The sequence below is a fragment of the Rhineura floridana genome, chromosome 1 (genome assembly GCF_030035675.1).
Source record: "Rhineura floridana isolate rRhiFlo1 chromosome 1, rRhiFlo1.hap2, whole genome shotgun sequence".
In the NCBI taxonomy this organism is placed as follows: Eukaryota; Metazoa; Chordata; class Lepidosauria; order Squamata; family Rhineuridae; genus Rhineura; species Rhineura floridana.
In genome coordinates, this window is record NC_084480.1 from 169263096 (window position 1) to 169281568 (window position 18473).

Sequence of the window (18473 nt, forward strand, 5' to 3'; positions counted from 1 at the left end):
TTAGTAGAATGCTAAAACTGAGGGATGGTGGGTAGGAAAGCTGGCAAGTGAAGACAAGAGGCCAGCACCTGTCAGGCCAAGACCTCTTACAGAATTTTCATGAGGATTTATAAGAATTGCTTCAGAAATGTGGAGAACTGAATTTAAGATTGGAAAAATTAGAAATTGAGAGAACTGAAATTGACAGATTTTTCCATTGGTAATCTACTACCAGCAACCTCTGAATTTATATTCAAGGAGGTTGTAATCCTGAGGGTGATCTGGGAGGAGCCAGAAAGCTGACTTGATATGGCACTTTGCCATGAGTGCTGCAGGCCCACATTCTCTTACTATCTTTACTGCTCAGCCAAAGGAAGTGTAGCTCACTGAGCATAGCTTTGGAACGATTGAGTCATTAACTGGGGAGCCCCTTGGGAATGGCAGGTTGTGTATGAGCTGGAATTCTGCCAGAAGTCCAGCAGGGGGGAATGGGAATGGTAACTGGATGCCAGAATGTAGAAACTCAATATGAAACCTTGCCAAATGTACTGTGCTGCTCCCTGGGCAGGGTAGATGCCAAGAAAGGGATGAAGGGCCCAGGGGCAAATAGGGGTGGGGGTAACACTAGGGGCCCCACCTCAGCATGGTACTAGGCGGGGGGCTGCAGAAAAGGGGTTGTCTCTCTTATTTCTTGCTGAGGACTGACAGCAACTCTGAAAGGAGCCCTGACCAGATTTTGGATTGGGGCATGTAACCCTAGAGTGTGGGCCAGGGAATGATGCACACACATGGACATACTTGCACCTGACTCGGTTACACCTGCCTTGATCAAACTCATAAAAAATCCTCCTAGCCCAATGTCGTTGTGGAGGCCTGGTTGCCTGACCATCTGTACCTGTATGTCGGGGACAGAGGAATGGTTTTCTTGCAGCTACAGCCCGTTTCTTGGGACCTATATATGCTGAAAGACCAGCAAGTTAGCCCACTGAAGAACCTGCTGTGGGAAGCAGGGAACCTAGAGTACCAATGAGAGTATGGCAACTGTACAAATCATAATTAACTCCTTAATGTGGAATCTAATAACAAGAATAGCAGTGGTGATGATGATACTCTATACTATTACTACTACTACTACTAATCACAACAACAACAGAAGAAAAGCTTAACATCCTAGTGGGGCTGCCCAGCCATGGTGGCACTTTGAGGAGCACTGGCCAGTGCTGGGCTACTTGATCTTTCGTGGTGTGTGGTGCGTGTGTGGGGCAGAAGGAAAGCCCAGCCAGGAGGCCTCCTCATGCCAACCATTCCTCCTGTGGAGGTCAAGCCACAATGGAATGCCAAGGAATCTCCCAACCCTAGACTTGGTACTCCCAAGAGAGTAGTAGGGGGAACTAGGAAGCTATGGAGGGGCGTCTTCTCCCCTTGGGGCCTTTTTGGCTGTCCTTGCTAGAAATGGTGGCTGGTAGGCCAGAACTGCGATCCTTGGCTTGCATACAAGTATGATCAGCCTGCTCTGGTCTATGAGAACCCCGCCAAGGAAGGACATATGATCGGCAGGTCATCTAATCTGCTCCCAGCTCAAGGCGTGCCAGAAAATCCCCTGGAGTGAAGAGGAGCGGGAGGGTGTCAGTATGCAGTAACCTCAGGCAAGTAAGCTGTAGAGCAACTGTGGAGGACCCTGGACCTGAATACAGAACACTTCCTTGCCAAACATGAGGCCACTTCCACAGTATCATTACAGCAAAGCTGGCAAATGAAGAAGAGGACAGCAGCTGTCAGGCCAAGGCCTCTTATGGGCCTGGGCTGATCCCGCCCCCTGGAGCTCTCACAGGACCACCTGGGATTACAAGTGGTCTTGCAAGATCCCAAGGGCAGGTGGGAAAAGGAACCCCCCACCCATTGCCACTTGGGGCTGTGCTCCATCCCACAATAGTGTCCCGCTCCAAGGGTGCCACGCTGTCTTTTGCTAAAAAAACATAATAATCAAATCTGATCACAGATCTCCCACATTATGTCTAGTTTAACCTTAAGATCCAAACTGCATGAGATGTGGGGACATCCCCCAGTATTTTTATTTTTACCTTAAAATTGCCACAGAGCAATCCAGTTTTGACCAGAGAAATGTTGCCAGGAGGGCAGGGGGATTCTTTCTGCAGCATTGAGTCTAAATTGCCCCATTTTTAATTTAGGGCTAGTAGCACCTTCTGAAATGACAATTTAGATTGAAAATAGTTTTGGGGGGAGGGTTAGCCTCAACAGCAGAGATCATTCAGCGTGCAACTGTCAAAAGATAAAACCCCTATGCTTCTTTCTGCTTAAGTTGTATACTGTTTTATTCAGTTTGTTCAGTAAACTTTTTTACCATGATTTTCTTCCTGGACTCTGTCTGCATTATTCAAGTGCTTCTGCTAACAAGCTTATTTATTTTATTTTATTCAATTTTTATACCGCCCACAGCCAGAAGGCTCTCTGGGCGGTGCACAACAGTAAGTAAAATACAATAAAATCACATAAAAAACACTAAAAGGCAAACATTTTTAAACAATTAAACAATCTGGTACATATTAAAAGCTAATAAAATATATTAAAATGCCTGGGAAAATAAAAGGGTTTTGACCTGGCGCTTCACTCCCCTATCATCACTACTCCAATCACAATTGGAGCCCCCCATAAAAATGTCTGGAGATCCTATTACAGATCTTCCACATCTCATGTTTGAGCCTGAGTGGACCTCTCACACTAACAGAACACATAGCAAGGCTTCAGTTGCAAATCTCAAATAGTCTATGTGCAGGTTTCAGATATGCACATAATTGCAAACCTGCATGTCCCATTTATTTGTAACAGCAAGATTTGTTGGCATATCCCCAAAGCACAAAGACTTAGGACATTTCATGCTGCAAAGTTTGGATTTGTATAGTAAGATTTTTTTTTTTACACTGATGACTTTTATCAGAGAATGGAAGGCAGTTTCAAAGAAGTAAAGTGATAATTGACCCATTTTAATCTCTGGTCAACAAGCTTAGCAGGTTTTTGTATTATTTCAAAAATCTACAAAACCTATCAGAGGCAACGATGGGGGAAAAGTCATACATGTGTACACTAGTGATCCTTGTCTTACAACACTTAAAAAAAAAAATTATTATAATGCAATGAAAATGCAGAAAACAAAACAAAATATACAAATCTAACATCTAAATATACAAATCTAAATATACAAACAAACCAATAAAGTCAATACAGGGGCTTATCACACTTTTCACTTTTCAACAAACATTCTGTCTCACACTTAAAGGAAACAGGCAAACCATCTGGTCTTTTGTTCAGACACTTTAAGAACGTGAACTGATAACACCCAATTGATTGCCAAAGTTAAGCACTTTTAAATCCAGTTGATTTCACCAGGAAAGATAGACATGCTCAACTCTCTCACTGAAATAATGGGAACAAAGTGTTTTAACTCTGAGTGGATGGTGTCTCATATTTTGATACAGATTCTTTCTCTGAATCAATTCGGTGAGATTAGAATCCTCTTTCTCATAAATGGTAAATTGCTTGAATGGCATATTGGTTTGCTAGTATTAATATCTTGAGTTTCCATCTCCTGGGGCAAAATGGTGCCAAACCCGTTTTGCTAAAAACAAAATTGTAACTTTCCATGGAAACCCCTGTTCAAATGATAGAACTTCAGCCAATCCAAATTATGAGTGTGGTCACCACAACATTTCCTTTGAGAAATCTTTCCTGGACATGCTCAATAGCAATGTGTGCTGGGATGTGGACTCCAGGGAAAGCACCAGAAATCCGCGGTCACTAGCAGTGCATGCTGGGATATGCATCTTCTGGGAAGAGCTAATGCTTTGCTGACATCGTCCATTTCCCCTCATTCTTGGCTTAGCTCAATGCACACTTCAAAGAGGTCTCAGCACAGAAAGAATGTTTCGATTCTGTGATATTTCCATCTGTTATTTCAGTATTGTCTGCTGTGGGACTTACTTTGCAAACTCTTTGCTTTGATTCCATTTCAATGAACAAATATTTGATTATGAAGCCCCATGGGAGAGCCTGCCAATCAGCATTCTATGAGCATTCTGACCCTATAATTTTGTCTATAGTGGGAAACTCATGCTGTGAAGAAAACTGCTTGGAGGTTGTTCTGTTGTAAGGCACATATTGTTCCATCAGAGAGTACCAAGGAGATGGAGGATGGGGAATTTAGAGAACATTTGCTTAAACCCCCTCAAAGATGAAATTGTGAGGAAGGATGAGAGTCTGGCTCTCATGAGTAGTCTGTTTCTGCTGCAAAAGCCAAGGTTCCCCTGAGCCTTCCTTTGTGTGATAGTCACTAGATGCAGCCTCCACCAGCCACAGGAATAAATACAGCCAACAGTGTTTATGGGTTGAACAGGCCAAACTTTATTGGTTTACAGCAAGTAAGTGGGATTGGCAGTAAGGCAAAGATGTGATTTTCCATTCTGCAAGCCCGTGCTGTAGGAATGCCTGTCCCAACTAGCCAGTTGGGTGCCACCCTTGGGCATTGGCCAGTATTAGACCCCACCATGGCACAGGCCAAGCTTCTGGGACCCCACTGGGCAACTAGTGGGGGGAACTTGATGAGGAATGGATGTCTCCTCCTAAACTAGGGGCATGGCCAATGTGTATCCCCACTAGACCCCTTTTGGGGGTCCCCCTTATGTTTTGATCTTGCCCAATGCCATTTCCACCACATGGAAGAGGAGCAATGCTTCCCAACCTGCTGTCAACCTATTGCTGCAACCAAGCCAATAAGCTAGCATGGATGTTGTCACCCTAGGCATTATAGCCCCGTATTGATCAACGTGTGTAATCTAGGCGATAAACGGACCACCAGGCTACCCATGGCCAAGATTAAGCATCTGACCACCTTGTCAACTCTCCTCCAAGCCACCTCCACTCTTGGGGGTTTCTTCACTTGATGCTGCTGGAGCCAGGATGATCACCCAATGGCCATTGCCAAGTTCCATTTCACCAAACAGGCGAGATCAGCTTTGGCTGCCAACTCAAGGTCAATGCCTTTCCAGAAACAGAGGTACTATCAACAAATTGGGTGGGCCTTAGGAAAGAATCTGCCCCTTAACCATCGGGCATAGCTCCTCCCACTTCATGCCTCTCCTGGACATCCAGTGGACATGCACCAACAACAAGCTGAGCTGCTCTGTCAAGAGTGTGGACCTTGCATGTTCTTCCACTCAATGCACAATGCTGTGCCCAAGGATCCACACTCCTTTCTGACCAGAAACAGAGTCACAGGGCTCATTTACACCAAAGTTTACTGTGAATCTGGTGCTATTTGCAGCCCTGTTTAATTCTCACGGATCACATGACTTTTAGGCAATGCGAATGCATTCAGCTGCTTTTACCTTTAAATCTGGATGAAATCTATCCAATAATAATCCAAAAAGTGATTGAAAATCCGTCTCTGCTTCAGTGCCCTCCTGCCATGTAGTCGCTTTTCTCTGCTGTTTGATGCTGCGTGGTTGGTTCATCACTTTCAGATTCTCCCCTTTCTCTGCCCCCCCCCCACAGGCACATACTGATGCTGTTGCTGTCTAACAACAACAAGCATTTCCCTTTTCGAGGAAAACATGACTGCTCCTCCCTCTGTCTCCCTTTCTCATACACAAACATACCTCCTCTCACCCCCTCTCTCACACATACACAGATCAGATATCTTCCTACCTCTCCCCACTTCGACATCTATTCTTTCTCTCACACACACCTCTCTCTCTCTCTCTCTCTCTCTCACACACACACACACACACACACACACACAGACAAACCTCCCTCTCTCTCCCTCTTTCCAACACACTCAGAGTGCACATACCTACCTCTCCCTCCCTCCCTCCCACACAGATCACACATACCGACCTCCCTCTCACACACACACACACATGCAGGCACACACATACAGCCAAGGCATCCGTTTTTCCATCTGTCTCTGACCAAGTGAGTGTGCTGTGCACACACCAGCACCATACTTTGTGGCACCCCGGCACCCCACCCTGACCATGAAGGAAGTCCCTTCAAGGCCGAAGCCAGTGCAGGCAACAAACAGCCAGGTGACGGGGTGAACCATACGCATGACTGCTGTTGCCTGCCAGGCAGAGGCCATTCCAGTTGCAGATGGTGCATCTTTAACAACAATAAATTCTGCATGACTTACTACAGTGGTTCCCAACCTGGGGGCCAGGACCCCCAGGGGGGCCATGAAGTAATCCAGAGGGGACCGTGAGCAGTAAATAAATGAATTATTTATTATTTTTAAAGAAGTCTTCACTCCTTCTACACTGTCTGCTTTCCGCTCCAGATGACACCTCCCCCTTGCTGCAAACGAGAGGGGAGGCCTTTTGCTGAAGCGCCAGAGTGTCTTTCAGGCGCACTAAGGGCAGGCAACTGCCTATAAAATACATGGCAGATGCCAAAGGAGGCTGAGGATGGAGCTACCAGGAAGAAGAGGGGATTACTATCACTGATTCCCATCTCCTTGTACTGCTGCTACTGACAGATCCCTTACTTAGAATGAGAGGAGAGGGCTTTTTGTGAAGCAAAAAGAAGCAAGACTGCACAGAAAGGCTGCTTTCCCCCTTCCTTCCTGGCAGCCAGCCTGCCTCCCTGGCGGGAGGGGGTCATGAATTTTTTTCAGCTTATAAAGGGGGTCCTGTGCTCATAAAGGTTGGGAGCCACTGACTTACTAGAACGTTCTCCAGAAAAGAAGAAAAGCAAAGAAAAGTTCGATTCTTCTACCTACTTGAACCTTGCATAGGTTACACACACACACACACACAGAGAGAGAGAGAGAGAGAGAGAGAGAGAGAGAGAGAGAGAGAGAGAGGCCACTATAACAATTGCATTTCATACATTCCTAACCAAAAAGGGGTTTTACTCAAAATATGTGTGGAGGAAATGAAACTGACAGAAAAAAAAATTTTTCCTTGCAGTTGCACCCCCCACCGTCTCCTGTCTTAGTGTGAAATTGAACAAAAAAACCCACCCCTTCTCCATTAGCAATATGGATATTGCAGAGGGTGTTAACATGTAAATTTGGGGGTGGGGCCACAAGGAAACAGCGATACCAGATGAACACGAACATGTGTGAATGCAAAACAGCAGATTGGAGGTAGGAAGGATGGATGTGTGTGAACTGTGGAAGTGCACTACAGTGGAAAAACCTGCATCTTTAATCTGGATTTCAGGTCCCATGTGAACCAATCCAAAGTTTACTACCACAATTCTGTTCAGACTGCAGGCAGATATAACCTTTGAATGCACCTGAGTGCCATCAACCAATGGCCTTAATTTGTGGCACGTGGAAGCCCCAAGCCACTGGTGGCAGCCCGATTCTGAAGGAGTGAGTGCCATATTCACCCATGGGCAATTCCAGCTTAACTAGGCAGAGCATCAGGTTCAGGCCTGACAGGTAACATAGGACTAGCGCCTCAGAAGCAGGCCAAGGCTTAGGGAACCCTTGTGCCTTGATGAAACTGACAAACCCCCCCCCAGCTGAAGCAAAAGCATGGCAAGGGAATTCAGTACTCCCTGCATGATGTTTTTGTCCCAATCTCCCACAGGGCCTCCAGGAATGACTATGGGTCACCATCAGCCATCAGCACTAATGCCTGACAGCAACATAGGGCATCTGTGATGTTGTTATCCACTCCTGGGGCATGTCAGGCCGAAAAGGAGATGTTAGCATCCAAACACAGCAACACAAATTTGTGAACTCAAAGGATTGCTTGTTAATGACCCTGACCGCTGCCTGGTTGTCACACCAAAACTACACCCTCTTATATCTGAATTGCTTTTTCCACAGGAAGACTGCCACTGCTATAGGGAACAACTCCAAGAAGGTGAGGTCACAGGTGATCCCACTGGTAACCCAAGGGACGGACGATCGCTTGGCACACCAGTGGCCTTTAAAGAAAACCTCAAAGCCTAGGCTCCCAGAGGCATCAGATTGCACTTGAAATTCAGAATTTGCATCCATCCATTTGCATCCAAAAAGGACAACTTTTTGTAATACTTGAGGAGCGAAATTTAGGTGGCCAAGCGGGACTTGGGAGAAAACATGTAAGCAACACTGCAAAACACATAAACAACAACAAAAATAAGAGCTTCTGGTGGGGTGAGGGAAGAAATAATATTGTTATGAGCATGGGGGTTGGAATGGATGATTCCTGTGGGTCCCCTTTCCAGCCTCTGATTTGGAATCCTATGCCCTGGGGGCTGGCTCTGCTAGCCAGATGAATCTCCTTTGTTAATCATATAGATTGGCCAGGTAAGATAATGGGCCGATCAGTTGCCTAGCAATGGTGAATGGGCCAGGGAAACCCGTTTGTCATTGAAACTCTTCAGGAGAGCATCCCACCCTCCTGGCAGCCAGCAGACGTTGTGCTTGTAGTTTTTAGTTGTGTCTAGAGAATTGCTGGGAACTGGAAGGCAGGCAGAGAGAGACTGGCTCTCTGCACCATGGCCTTTGGGGTGCATCCTGCAACCCAGATTGAAAAGCTGGATATGGGACTGCTGATGCATTGAACCCCTCCATCCTAAGCTCAGGTTGGAATGTGTGTAAATAAACAAACCGTATTTCAAAAAGACACCACAGTCTCCGCTGACCTTCTTCCCAAAGGAAACCAAACCCTGGAAGAGCGCTTGGACCCCTGAAATCTCACTGCTCGGAGATTGGGTGTTAGAACACTGGTGTTAGAAATGGGATTTCCTAGAAGAAGCATTGAGAGCAAGGTGTGCCTGAGTCAAGATGGAGGGGAGAACAGCAATCCTCCTGGAACAGATTAAATTTATGTTCCAGCAGTGTAGCCAGGAGGACCAGCAGCAGAGGCAATGGGACCGGGAGCAAAGGCAACGTAAGCACCAAGAGGAATGGCAGCAAAGGCAACGTGAGCGCCAAGAGGAATGGCAGCAAAGGCAACTAGAGCGCCAGGAGGACCAGCAGCAAAGGCAAAGAGAACACCAGGAGGACTGGGAGCACTGGCAACGAATGGGGGAGATCATTGGAAGCTTCTTGGGAGAGGAAAAGGAGACCCCATGTGTGGAGGTGAGAGCCCGGCCTGATCAGCCGCTACAAGGGGTCAAGGGGGACCCAGGGGTCCAGCTGCAGAGCACCCAGACTGGGGTGGCTAAAGAGATACAGAAAGTGGATGGGCAGCTGGAGGGTTTGGACTGTGAGGAGTTGCAGTCAGTAGCAGAGAAGAGAGAAGCTGTGCTTGTCCAGGAGCCTGCCGGGGGGAAGACAGCAGGAAGCTGGAAGTGAAGCCCCAAGAGTTGAAGGAGGACAGGCTGGAAAATGAAGAGGAAGATGCCTTGGAAGAAAGTGAGGTAGAGACTGGAGAAGAGATGCTGCTGATAGATTTCTCTGCTCCCTGTGTGCCTGTTAAGGAAGTAGTGCAGGAGGAAGAAAAAGCCTTGGAGAAAGGTGAACTAGAGGCTGGAGAAGGGCAGCTGTCGATAGATTTCTTCGCCCTGTGTGTGCCAGCTGTGGAAGAAAAAGTGCAGGAGAGGCCTGAGGTGGGAATACAAGTCCAAGAGGAATTCCCAACACCTGGAGAGGTGGGTGAGATAAAAACCTCAAGTGACTCTGCCCTTTGGGTGCCCCATAATGGTCTAGTAGGGTGGGATTCAGCTCCTATGGTGGGTGCAGTCCCTGGGCAAATTGCAGCAGTGAGAGGCACCCAGCACCCTGTGGGTTTGGAGGGCAAGAGACACTGGGAGGGTTACCTGCCTCTGTTTGGGCCCATGATTTACACTGGAGATTGCATGGGAGAACAGAGATTTCTTTCTGCCAACCTGGGTGGGCTAGGCCAGCTAGTCCTGAAGAAGATGCCCCCAGATAAAGACTTGTGGCAGGACTTTGATTTGGAGTTTGGGGCAGGAGATGAAGTGGACTGGCTTAAAGACTTTTCCCAGAGCAGAGAGTGGGAGGAAAATGGCTAGAGCCTGCCATGTGCTGATGAGGAAACAAATCTGTTCCTGGAGAGGAGTCCCAACACCCTGCAGGCAGCAGCAGTGATCAGGTTGGACTGGGAATTCCATGAAGCCCCAAGACAAAGGGCCATGTGGCCGACCGCATGGTTTGGGGGTGGGCTTTGTGCTTATTGGACTGTGTACTAATGGGACTGTGTACTGATTTGCTGTAGGAATTTTTCTGATGGCTTTAGTATTGATTTTGGAAATGCTGTTGATTTTGCTTTTTGCATGAGTGTGGGGATATGAGCTGTTTAATGATTTTTTAGGAATTATGTTGATAGGTTTTGGCAATAGGGTTTTAATGTTAAGATTTATATTCTGTGACTTGTATTGTGGGTGTATGTACAACTGTTTAGGGGAGCAAGGAAAAATGTGCATGTGGTTGAGTGCATGCTTAAACATGTCGGGAACTCAGTATCTTGGCCACTGCCAAGTTATGAGGACTGGGTAAGCTGTTTGGATGCAGAACTGTGACTGGGGGTTCCAAGAAAGAAGAGGAAGCCTAAAGAGAGAGTAATTAATTGAAAAAGTGCTGTAAGGGAATGTACTGTTTTTGTACTTGTGTGGAAATGAGACTGTAATATGACTATGCTTTTAATGATGCATATTTCAATGTCTTACTAACCTGTACCTGTTATTTCTTTGTAGGAAAAGCTGTTATTCTATTCTTTGCTTGCAGGTCTGGGACAGACCTTTTTCAGAGAAGGGTGTAGTGTTATGAGCTTGGGGGTTGGAATGGATGATTCCTGTGGATCCCCTTTCCAGCCTCTGATCTGGAATCCTATGCCCTGGGGGCTGGCTCTGCTAGCCAGATGAATCTCCTTTGTTAATCATATAGATTGGCCAGGTAAGATAATGGGCCGATCAGTTGCCTAGCAATGGTGAATGGGCCAGGGAGACCCCTTTGTCATTGAAACTCTTCAGGAGAGCATCCCCCCCTCCTGGCAGCCAGCAGACGTTGTGCTTGTAGTTTTTAGTTGTATCTAGAGAATTGCTGGGAACTGGAAGGCAGGCAAAGAGAGACTGGCTCTCTGCACCATGGCCTTTGGGGTGCCTCCTGCAACCCAGATGGAAAAGCTGGATATGGGACTGCTGATGCATTGAACCCCTCCATCCTAAGCTCAGGTTGGAATGTGTGTAAATAAACAAACCATATTTCATAAAGACACCACAGTCTCTGCTGACCTTCTTCCCAAAGGAAACCAAACCCTGGAGGAGCGCAGGGACCCCTGAAATCTCACTGCTCGGAGATTGGGGGAGGTGCGCAACAATATGAAAGAGCTGAGCTTGTAGTGCAAACCTGGCTTCACACCTGAAATATAAGATGTGTACATCAGCTAATCAAACCCTCTATACACTTTTTAAAAGCAAAGCATTCAAAGCATTCATGTGTTTTTCCATTCATTCATTGCTTTACTTTTAAAAGAACTTTTAAAAGAACAACACCAATGTAACACTCTGGTCATAGCATCTGACATTTCCATTAGTCATCCTTGTCGTAGCTGGCTTACAATTAAATCCCCTTGCAGCCCACTCCTATACATGTTTATTCCCATTGTGTTCGATAGAGTTTACTCTTAAGAACACGGGCATAAGATTGCAGCTTTTTCTGAATTTACACATGCCAAAAGTCAGTCAGTATTAGATGTTGGGTCTCATGCAAGTTAACAAAATAAAACTGCTGTGGAAAATAAATATGGTTCGCCTCATAAAATCACCATTTAACTAGAGTTATAATAAAATGGAAATAGTACTCTGTGTGGTGGCTCAGACAGAGCAGAGTTCAGCAGATTTTATCAATAACATTGTGTGACTCCTACAGTGCAACTAAGAGCGTTGCCATGGTGATTATGACAGATTTATTATCACTGTAACATAAAACAGTATAATAAGTATCTGCACAGTTGTTATTGGTTTATGGTGATAACTGTAGTTCAAATTTATGACTAAATTTGTAATATTACTAGGATGTTTAGCTATGGCCAGAAAAAGAAAGAAAAAATGTTGAATTAATTTGACTCTTTTCAGAATCCTCCATGTGTTATGGGAACCAGAACAAGTATTTCTGTCCCCTTTCAGGTCTGACATATAAAAGAAAATAACAGAGAATCTACTTATAAAATATGAAAAGAGACAGCATTCAGTTGCAGGTCATAAACTTGTAAGGGTTTGTAGCTTAATCTACCATTATAACCACACAATTTACCAAAAAGGAATATAATGCACAGCAGCTATCTCATTATACATAGGTTTTCCAGGGGAGAGGGGTGGGAAACAGAGTACTGTGATCTTTTGCAACTTAATGAAACATAAAAGATATATAGTCAATAAAGTATTACTGTGCACATCAGTGTGCCAGAGCAGGAATAGTCTGATCTCAACTGCAGATTATGTCCCAAATCGAGATCTGGTTCTTCAAAGTCAGAAGAGAGTGCTCTTGCCCAGGCCACAGATATTCTAGGCACCAATCCACAAACTATTCAAATATATCTCAGTAGAAACACTATGATGGCCTGACTTTTCGACTTGCATATGCTCTTCACATCTGATATGATACACGTGTACTTTGTACTTTACATGTTTGTACCAGAGATGTCCCACATCTCTGCAAGTCTGTCTTAATTGTCTACCTCCTTGTAAACCATTTTGGTGAGAACAGGAAGGGTATCATCTGAAGGTGACAGGGAGGAAAAGGCTGTTTTGGGAACCTGCAGCCTTTCATCTAGTTGAACGTCTCCTAAGTGCCTCTTTCGCCTTAACTGTGCATCGTGACATCAGCAGTTATTACACCATTACCTCATCTCTGCCTAGAATATATTTAAGGAAAAGGGACATAGAGGTCTGAGTAGGGCCGCCTGTGTCACAAAGGCAACTGGTGGTATTAGCCTGCTTGCACAATGGACTTTTGTTCACGCAAAAGACTTCACTTTCCTCTCCTCCCCCTGCAACCTGCATTTGGTGAGCATCCCAATAATTTTAATGTACTACCCAGCTGGGCATTTCTCAGTTTCAGACCAACTTTCTGGCAGTTGTTCTGCTAAGCTGGGACAGGAGCACAGCCCTGTGGCTCCAAGCCATGCATCATCCAGTCACAACGTTACTCATGGACAAAAGGATGCATAGCACTGCTAAAGGCCAATGGGTGGGAAAATATTTTCATCCTGTGAGGAAATTCCAATATTTGGGGCATTTGTTTTCATCTCAGATTGGATGGAAATGCTGAGTTGCTCAAAATGCCACTGTAATGAAACACTGCAAAATAGTTTGATGTGAAAATGTGTAGAAGGAACATTTTACCTTTCCCATAATTTAAAACTTTCTCCTGGTGATGTTGCATCTATAGCCAAGGACTTGGTTTTGGATTCAGTCTCTCATTTATAGGGCCAGTGAGAGCAGGAAGGTCAGGATTCATCTCCTTCCAAGAAGAAAGCAAATTCAAAGTTGGGATTTTTTGGATAGTGGATCTGCTATCAGTCCTCCTCAGTTACTTATGCTGCTTCGTGTCGCATAGTTGTTGTCCTGGGAGGAACTGGGGTCAAACATGGCAGTTTCCCCTTTTGGTGCTGAGCTCTTCACAGTTGCTTAATTGCGCTTCATGTTGGAGTCTCTAAAGCAGTGGTTCTTAACCTTTTTGGGGTCATGGAGCCCTTTGAGAATCTGATGAATCTGATGGACCCCCTCCCCAGAAAAAAACACATAAATACACAAAATGTTTCATACAGTTTATTTTATTGCATTGGAAATTGATTTTTGTACCAGGTTCAAGGATCCCATGAAGTCCATCCATGGATCCAAGTAAGATTCAGCTGCCAGTCTGGTCACATGCTTTAAATGTATGGTGTGTACACAACAGACAGGGTTGAACAGTACTGGTGGCTGGCTGCTGACTTGTCCTATCTCTCTTGTTTCACTTCCAGGGCTTCTCTTGCTTTACCATTTTCTTCACATTGCTAGCTCTTTAAAGTCCCAGTTGTCATTGTTCATCCAAGCCAATGGCGAGAGTGGTAGACAGTTACCAACAATAGCCAAGACCAGCCCTACCTTTAGACAGAGTGAGGAGATTTCCTCAGGCAGTAGATGGAAGGTGGTAAGCAGTGGAGATGAATTGAAGGACAGAGCTTTGTGTGCTATATGACCTGCCACGTGTCTCCTCAGCTCACCCACTGCCCTTGGGTGCTCTGGAGCAACACTGCCCCATTTTGACAGTATTAAAGTAAGATTTAACTGCCAGTCCAGTCAGCTTTTGTATGGTGAGGGGGGCATTGTGTTGCTCTTTGCCTTAGGTAGCAAAATATATTGGGGCCATGCTACAAAACCACAGCTCTTACTTTGAGTATGCTGCCTGGTTCTGGAGCAATACTAGGCTTAGGTGGCTCTTTCTCTGATCAGTAATCCTGAGTCAAGCCCTGCTCATAGGATCAATGGGCAAAATGTTCCATCATGCAAACAAGGTGCATCATTAGTGGGTTTAAGTGGGTTGAGATGAGTGCATGGAAACACTGTTGTTGCTTCTAAGGATGTAAGGGAGTGAGGTTAAAGGTAAATAAAATGCAAACAGAAGAACAATAACAAAAGACAGTGATGATTTCCTAAATGCAATACCATACCAACCACAAGATTCCTATGAGTAAGGTAGAAAACTCAGCATCCCACAACCATCAGGGTTCCTAACCAAAACTAAAGTAATCCTGGCAGCCAGTCAGCCAAGGCCACAGAAATCCCCATGCAGCACAACCTGACCCAGGGGCTGCAGTTAGTGCAGAATGCTGTGTCACAATTAGTGATATGAGTGAGACCCTATCAGTGCATAATACCTCTGTTCTGAAATCTGTACTAATGATTTGCTACCAGACCAAGTTCAAAGTGTGCTTTCCATGTCACAGATACTTCATAGTACTTGTTCTGCTCTTGTAAGAAATTATTTAGTGTGGCAGCACCTACGCTTTTCAGAACATTTTTGTTCTGAAAACATTTTTGTTTAGGCAAGCCTACGCAGGCATGTAGAACCTACTATGTTTTTATCTGTGTTTAACTCATTGTTGGTTTTATTATTCTGAATGTTTTTAAATACAGGTCTAACTGTTTTTGCCAATAATTTTATTGTTTTAATTCTTTCTGTACACCGCTTTGAATTTTTTTTACAATAAAGCAGTATACAAATGTTGTAAATAAAATATATAAATAAATTTTAGAGTCATTGTGGCTTTTGGGTCTCTCTCCCCTTTTAGGAACAAAGGAATCTACCTTATACAGACACAGGCCATTTGGAACCATCTAGCTCACTATTGATGACATGGACCATTATTGGCTCTCCAGGATTCCAGGCAATAGTCTTTTCCAGAAATTGGATTTTGGACCTTTGCATGCAAAGCATGTGCCCTACCACTGAGCTACAGCCCTTCCTGTTTAAAAAAGTATCTTTTCAATTTACTAATTTACTTACACACACATTTATAATACTCAATTTACTAGGATGAGCATGACTGCAATCTTATGCATAATTTCCTGTGACTAAGCTCCATTTAACTCAGTGGTTCTTATTTCTGACTACAAAGGTTCAACTTGTAAAGCTTTAAAAAAGATAGCTTTTAATTAGAAATGCAAACAATCTTGCAGAAGTATTACCATTTAAACTACTAGTATGAAGTAAGAACCCCATCAAAGAAAAGGAAAAAAGTATCCAGCCTCTGCTTAATTATTTTCCTCATTCTCTGACTCCCTCTGTGTTAATCTATCACAAATATGAAAGCCTCATTATCACTTCATTTACCTGCCAGAGCTAGGAGGAGTACCTGGGTGCACTAGCAGATAACAAAATTGCTCAGAAAAATGCCCTAGAGCTATGCTCTCTTGCTTTCCCTCTCCATTAAACCACCATTCATTGGATTCCAATTCAAATCTTGGCCCAATTCAAGGTGCTGGTTTTGACCTATAAAGCCCTATATGGCTAGTGACCTCAGTAACTAAAGAAATGCCTCTTGCCATTATCTATGCCTTTCTCTGAGTGTTACCTCATTCTGAAAAATGGAGGGTGGCTATGACATTGCAGGGCTTCTTGGCAGTGCCCCCTTAATTGTGAAATTACAGTCTCTCCTAGTGCCCACATTGTTGCTTTGACACCAGGCAAAAATGTCTTTACTCCCACATACTTTTAAATAATTTTTTTAAATTCTTTTAAATTCTGTCATCATTTTTACCATTGTCTCAGCTATTTGATGGTGGTTGGTTTTTTAAAAACTTTTCAAGGTGGTTTTTAGTGATGAATAAAATGACTTATTTTTTCATGCTGGTTTGTTCTTTGGTGTGACATTAATCTGTTATATTTTTAATATTGTCTATATTTAACTTATTATCTAGAGAACATTGTCTAGAGAAGGTCTTCATGAAAATTCTTTGGCATTTTATGGCAAATCTTTCATAAAAAACACATTTTTGCAAGCAATTTCTCCTAATGCATTTTATATGTTATTTTCACTAATATTTTTATTTTTATGCACATTTCCCCTAATATATTCATATTTGTAAACATTCTTTGGTTGATGAACTGAATCACAAAATTTGGATACGTGCAAATTTTGAAGGATAGCTGTGTTTCAGTTCTCGGAGAGTGCTAATTTGACAGATTTGTCTTTAAATGTGAACTTACTCAAATTTGTCTCCTGCACCTAGTGAGGAACATGGATCATCCCTCCAAAATTAGTACTCCACTTCCTAGCTATTTCTTCACATGAAATAACTGTACCTTCCCTAAAATTAAATAATAATAAAAGAATTGTACAAATATCCTGACCATACCTAGCTTTTTTGTTCATTAGAGAAGTTCTTCATCACTCCTAAAATTAAGTTGCTCTTGTGCAAATCTGCCAGCCCAGAGAAGTTCAAAACGTCACAATCATAAGCTTCTCCACCCCCGCACTTTTCAATACCACATCAGTATTGGTGTATTTGGTTGCTGAGGTGTTCAGCTGTAACTGCACACATTTTAGCAATATTTTTAAAACTAACAAGGTCCTGCAGATACAGATGGAAGAAAATGGGGGGGGAACATATGACCATGAGGGGCAAACTGAAAGGAGAAACACTTTAGCAGGAGGAATTGCTGCAGATACTTTAGCTCTGTTTCCAAAGTGTGTGTGGCAGTCAGCATTGGGCCCTTAACACAGCATGACTCAGGAGGAACAATATCCGAGCTATTCTTGACGTTTGAAGTAAACTCCAGTTGCACCTGAATACATAGCAAAAGGTCTTTGCTGTTGTAGAAATATGCAGTGATACTCAGTGTCTGAGCTGCGTGTGTGCCAGTATGTGTATTTACCTAAGCAGCAGGCTTTTGCCCTGCATTTAGATCACTGAGACTTCAGATTTAGTAAAATAAGAAAAGCTACTTTATTTATAGAAATACATAGCAGGTAAGAAAGGCATACCTAGTTGTAACTAAGTTGGAGGTGCCCAGACTTGGGTATTGCCCTCATGGCTCAGGAGAGACAGCAAAGACAAAGATGTTTCCTCTCTCCTCGGACAGTTGAAGAAGGAGACAAACAAAGGAGGGGAAGGTCAGCTTCCCTGAGCATATCCGTTTACAACGGAAGGAAGTTAGGTAGAGAAGAGCACAGGTAAAGGTAGGCAAGCCTAGCAAGGTGGAGGACCCTAACTCTATTTTCGTTCTGGAATACAAACAAAAGAACCCAAACAGGAGTTGCTCTTGACCCACTTCCAGCACCCCTTCTCAATGAGTGTTTGGTTCAGCCCACGAGGTTCTCTCACAGCATGTAGTATCTGACTTTGCCCAATGCCTTCCTCAGAGCTTCTGCAGTCATGTCTGCCGTTGGACAATATTCCATCTTCAGTAGTCCTCTGCGGTAGCTATCTCTAATGGAATGCTGCTTCATGTTTATGTGCTTGGTTTGTGAACTCTCCTCTTCTGACTCCATGAGTCTGATGCATCCTTGATTGTCTTCATGCATCACAACAGGCCCAGGTATAGAGATGCCTAAATCTTTGCACAGTTCAAGTAGCCATGTCAACAGTCTGTTTGCTTCGAAGCTGACACATACTCTGCTTCTGTGGAAGAGAGTGCTACAGTCTCTTGTTTCTTACTTGCCCAGCTGATCACAGAATCTCCATAGTAGAAGATGTTACCACTGGTTGATTTTCAATCTGTAGTGTCTTCAGCCCAATCAGCATCTGCATTTCCCTCTAGTCTGGGATCTCAGGTAGCCACTAACTTCAGTTTCATGATTGCAGGGCCCTCCAGATACCTCACCACCCTCTTGATTGCTTCCCAGTCCTTCTTGCTTGGTGAGCTGTTTTTCTTCACAAGTATCCACTGCTAACACCATATCTGGCCTTCTAACAATGCTGATATACAGAAGTTTTCCAATGGCTTATCTGTAGCTCTCAAGGTCTTCCCATGCTTGTTTGTTGTGGTCCAGTTTCAGGTATCCTACTTCCATTGGAGTAGGTGCTGGATGTGC